The sequence below is a fragment of the Bos indicus x Bos taurus genome, chromosome 22, assembly GCF_003369695.1.
Source record: "Bos indicus x Bos taurus breed Angus x Brahman F1 hybrid chromosome 22, Bos_hybrid_MaternalHap_v2.0, whole genome shotgun sequence".
In the NCBI taxonomy this organism is placed as follows: domain Eukaryota; kingdom Metazoa; phylum Chordata; class Mammalia; order Artiodactyla; family Bovidae; genus Bos; species Bos indicus x Bos taurus.
The window spans coordinates 13,056,327-13,062,151 of NC_040097.1; positions in this window are offsets into that span (position 1 = coordinate 13,056,327).

Below are 5,825 nucleotides of genomic sequence, written 5' to 3' on the forward strand. Positions count from 1 at the left end.
TAAACCCACGCCTCCTACGTTGGACCTCTTATATTAACCACTGGACTGCAAGGGAAGTCCCAGCTACTCATTTCTCATTTACCCAATTTGGTGGAGAGCCATTCATGTGACATCTGCCCTGTACACAACACAGCATGCTACTGGCTATGTGGAGAAAAAGATGAGTCAGAAAATTACCCTGGTTTTAAGGATTTCACAATCTAGATTAAATCACCATGAGAGAAGGTAATAAATATAATTGCTTTATGAAAGGAAGAAATACAGAAAAGGCCAGGAGGGATTTCTCCCAACCAGAGATCTAAGAAAGGCTATTTCCTAGGTAACCCTCCAAAGCATGAGAATTTAGAAATATTTACTTAAGAAAAGCTGCACCTTATCTGTCATTTGCTGGCAACTGCTGATTAAAATATTAAATGCTTAAAATATAAAATTTCTCCCCCTGCTTCATGCTCCAGCCTTCTGTTACTTTAGTATGTTTGAAGCTGGAGGGGCATGGAAAGAAAGAGAGATGGGGAGAGAATGCATGGATAATGGATGGTGAGTCAACAACGTGGAGGAACATAGTTTTCACCACCAGAATATCTTGATTATCTCCAAAGGTGGCAGGTAAGAGGGTGAGTGGACTTGGAAATTATGACTGTTGTTTGGGCTTGCTTGCAATGGCACCCCACTCCAGTACTCTTGCCTGGAAAATCCCATGGATGGAGACGCCTGGAAGGCTGAAGTCCATGGGGTCGAGAAGAGTCGGACACGACTGAGCGACTTCCCTTCACTTTTCACTTTCATGCATTGGGGAAGGAAATGGCAACCCACTCCAGTGTTCTTGCCTGGAGAATCCCAGGGAAGGGGGAGCCTGGTGGGCTGCCGTCTGTGGGGTCACACAGAGTCAGACAACTGAAGTGACTTAGCAGCAGCAGATTTCTCAGTTGTTGTTCAGTCACTTCAGTCGTGTCTCTGCAACCCCGTGGACTGCAATATACCAGGCTTCCCTGTCCTTCACCACATCCTGGAGTTTGTTCAAATTCATGTCCATTGAGTCGGTATGCCATCCAACCACCTCATCCTCTGTTGTCCCCTTCTCCTCCTGCCTTCAATCTTTCCCAGCATCAGGGTCTTTTTAAATGAGTCAGCTCTTCACATCAGGTGGCCAAAGTATTGAAGCTTGAGCATCAGTCCTTCCAATGCATATTCAGGGTTGATTTACTTTAGGATTGGGGTGTGAACAGAAAGATGACCTTTTTGGTTTGGGAGTTTCGGAATCTGTGGAAAAGTCTAATTAATTGTTATACTTCAAGGGAATGATTCCCTGGCAGTCCAGTGGTTAGGACTCCATGCTTTCACTGCTAAGAGGCCACAAGCCATGTGGCATGGCCATAAAGAAAAAAAAGTGTATTTCAACTACTCTATGCACTTATACTTTTTGCTTTCTCTTGGTTTAGTGATCCTTTTATGAGAATTTCAGCCCATCTTGTCTTTGCTAAGGAAAGTCAGAGAGAGGTGGTTTTCTGGGCCTGGGACTTGATTTGTGTGGCAATCTCCCATTCTGTTCATTAGCCAAGTTTGGGGAATCACTGGTCTGGAGGACACAATTTTGGGCCTGTCCAGCTTTGGATTCTTTGCACAGGACCTGGGTCATGGAAAGCATTCAGTATTGTTTGGAAAAGGAAACAAAGGAGTTCCTCTTCCTGTGAAAGTAAAACTGGAAGTCTTCTTAGGCAGAGTCGAGATCTAAATTAGTGAAGCTAGCATTCAAGGGTGCATTCTTCCCCTACCCACACCCCCTACCGAATGCCCACCCCGCAACGTGTGCCCTCTAGTCACACTAGGTGTGGGCTGTCACCCAAATAGGCCGCGCCATCCTCCTGAGATGGCCTCGCCCCCGTCCCCGCCCCTCCCGCAACTCACGCTCTGGTCAGAACCCAGTCTGCCCCGGAAGGCTTGGCTTAGGTGCCATCTCCTCCCAGAAGTCTTTTCTGATTCCCGCCCCCGGCCCAAAGGTTTCTCTTCCTCCTCTTGGGTCCCCCTTTTCGTCCTATTTTCAAACGGCCTCGTGTTTTCCCCAGCAGTAAGTGTTCCAGCACCGGCGACGCCTGGGGTGGGGGCGCGCGTGCGCGGCGGGGTAGGCAGAAGAGGAAGTGGCAGAGCCCATGGAGGAAGTGGCAGAAGCTGGGCTGGGGCTGGGGCTGGAGAGCCGGGGGAGATGGTTTGAAGTGAGGCTGGAGCAGGGCAGGAGGAGGTCATTCGGGGGCTCAGCCAGAGGCTGTCTTCACCCAGTGGGAGTCATGACGGAGGCAATGTGCTTGACCAGTAAGTGCTTGTGTCAGGTTCTGAAAAGTTTTCCTTGAGTTGCTATGTACAGAATGAGCTGGGGGCGGGGGCTGAGGTCAGAAGGCGTCCTCACTGACTGTGTTCTGTGGAAGAAGAGATGACGGGGGTCTGGAGCAGGATGAAGACAGAAGGTGGCATGTCTGGGAGAAATAAGAGACCTAGGTTCAATCCCTGGGTTGGGAAGATCCCCTGGCAGAGGATACCCCACTCCAGTATTCTTGCCGGGAGGATCCCATGGACAGAGGAGCCTGGTGGGCTACAGTCCACAGGGTCACAAAGAGTTGGACATGACTGAGCATCTGAACCACAGTAAGGAAAGTCGGTGAGGCCTGGAGTTACTGGGAGAGAATTCTGTCCAGGCCCACGGGCAGGGGTGGCAGGGTGGGAGGGATTGGGGGTGAGTAATTGCCCAAAACCTTCCTGTTTGTCCCAGGATGCATCTTGACGCCTCAGTGCTGTGTGACTACTGGAAACCATTGCTGCAACCCAGGGTCTTGGCCCATGAGTCAGCCCCTCCCTGACCCTGTCACTTGAGGTGTAGGCTCCTCCTCCACATGGGCCCCTGCTTCCCACAAAGTGATGTGACTTGGACCTCTGAGGTGATGGAGAAACAGGCTAGTTGCTGAGGTCTGTGTTCCCGGGATCAGCTAAAATGGAATTCCTGGTGAATCTAAACTTCAACCCTCCTCATCCTTGGCCTAGTGGACCTGGGCTCATGCAGGTGTAGAGGCCCTGGCTTGTCTCCAAATACCTCTTGTGGGGATAGACCTGCTCATCCAGGGACTTCACTGGCAGTCCAGTGGCTAAGAATCCACGCTGCCAATGCAGGGGGCCAGAGTTCAATCCCTGATCAGGGAACTAGATCCCACATGCCTCAAATAAGACCTGGTGCAACCAAATAAATAAATTAAATTTATAAAAAGAGAGAGTGAGCAATGGTATAAAACAATAGCAACAAAAAACTACTCATCCAGTTCTGAACTGGGTGGTGGTTTTCTCAGTCTTTTGGGCATGGGGGAGCAGAGGTGCAAACGTCTTGAATTTAAGGTGCCACATACAGATAGGACGTTTTTGTTAAAACTCTGATTGGCTTCCTCCTACCCCCGTGAAAATGTGTGAAAAAAACTGCATGTTAAGATCTGAAAGCAACATAAAAATGGGCTGTGTACGACTTACGTACTAATAAACTCATCCTTGGTATTTTGAGGACTGAGGCAGAAAGACCTTTTCTGGGGAAAAACGTTTGCCAGTGTTGGAAACTCTGTTGCTCTTTTTTTTTTGCAGCGAGACCTGGATAAAGAATGGGGGCTCTGGGTTTCCACCACCCTTGGCCTGAGTGTGTGTTAGGGGGTGGTCAGTGACCTCTGGATGAATTTCTGTTCCCCTCCTTCTGCTTAAAATATATATATATTATTTTTGGCTGTGGTGGGTCTTCTTGACTGAGAGGGCTTTCTCTAGCTGTGGTGGCTTCCCCTGTTGCGGAGCATGGACGCTAGGCACACGGGCTTCAGTAGTCGTGGTGCATGGGCTTAGTGGGTCCAAAGCATGTGGGATCTTCTCAGGCCAGGGATTGAACCTGTGTCCCTTGCATTGGCAGGCTGATTCTTAACTACTGGACCACCAGGAAAGTCTCATCGTTTGCTTCTGGAAACTTCTCTGCATGGGCCTTAGGCCCCAAGGACCACAGGTGGCTTTGCTGACAGATGACAGAATCTGAGCTTCAGGCTACTCCCTCCACATTCCCCATGGTCATAGTCCTGCAGGAGGACCCAAGACCCTTCTCCAAGGGGGCCGTGGGGTAGTAGGGTACAGATGTCGGGGCTTCTGGAGTCAGAGAGATGTAGCTTCCAATCCCAGCTCTGCCCTTTACTGTGCTGGGGTAACTGCTGTCTCATTTGAGTCTCAGTTGTCTTCTGAAAGATGGGGATAATCCCTTGCAAATGCCACATAGATATGTACACATAAAGCGCTGGCTTGCAGGTGTTAGGCCGTATCACTTTCACTCCCCACTCCTCACCCTTCCTGACTGGCTGCTGCCCCAGTCCTGGGACAACCGCTGCCCCACTCCCATTTTCAGCCCTACCTTGGGGAGCCATTCCAAGCATCACAATACCAGGGATGACCGCCAGGTGGCACCCACCCCTCTAGCTCCCTGTCCCCAGGCTCGGCTTTGCAGACTACCATGGATTTCCTTACTTTTCTTCTATGGTTTATATTCAATAAAAGGGGCACCATGGTTACATCAGGATCCAGAGTTCTGGCTGAGAACTATCTTCTTCCCCCACCCCATTGGGCAGGCAAGAAGAGAGGGCTTGTCTGTTCCCCTCCTCCCTCTACCCATGTGGGCTTCCTATGGTGCCTGGTGCCAGCCTCCCTGGTATTCACCCTGACTTTGGCTTCTTCTAGTGTTTTAAGTCACCTCTAGTTGGTGCCAGCAGGCAGACAAGCCCTGGCCCAGGGCTCTTCTCTACCCCTGCTCTTCCTGGCACCCTCTGGAATTGGTATCAAAGGTAGGCACACAGCCCCTGGCCCAGCCAAACCTGGCTGAGTACCTGTGAGCAGCAGCTTGCTAAATGTGGGTGACTTGGTTCATACTGTCCAAATTGTTAGGTGGACAAATGGACATGCCTGCGAATATCTCATCTCCCCGAAGACTCTACGGATTTCCTGGGAACCCCGCCAGTGGCTAGGAGTACCCAGCCCTCTTTCCCTGGCATCAGTTTGTTCTAGGTCAGAATAAGATTCTATACATTTGGTTATAAGCAAGGACTTCCCTGATGGCTCAGCAGATAAAGAATCCGCCTGCAAAGGCAACAAGGAGACGAGGGTTCAATCTCTGGGTTGGGAAGACTCCCTGGAGGAGGAAATGGCAACCCACTCCAGTATTCTTGCCTGAAAAACGCCATGGACAGAGTAGCCTAGGGAGCTACAGCCCAAAAAGGTCGCAAAGAGTTGGGCATGACAGCGTGGCTAAGCACAACAAGGACTACCCCAGCTGAGCCCAGGGAGCAAGGGAGAAATCAGCGGTGGTCCTGGGAGCTCAGGCCTGCACAGAAGCTCCTGGACAGTAGAGTCCCTGGCCCCACAGGCAAGGCATTTTCACAAGTTGAAGGGAGTTCTGCGCACTTGGAATTGAGGAGAGCTGGTCTGTGGTGCTGGGGGAGAGCTTTTTGTTTTTTTCTGCCACTTGCAGTTCTGATGCCAACCTGAGAAGCACCTTCTTCCCCAGGAGCTGCCCTATATCCCTCTGCTTCTCTGGGGTTGACAGGGCTTAGATTGTAAAGCCAGCCGAGGCTGAGGGTTTCTGCCTCTGGGCTGGAAGGTGGTGCCTGAGAGGTAGCAACAGCGCTGACAGTAGGGGGCAGATGAGGGGCCTCCCCAGGTCGTGGTCCAGAACCTCCCAAGTGCACCAAGCTCCCCACCTTTCCCTCTAGCCTTCTTCCTCTGAACCAGCACCGGCTGCATTCACATCCAAGAAGAAACATTTCAGGAGCCAG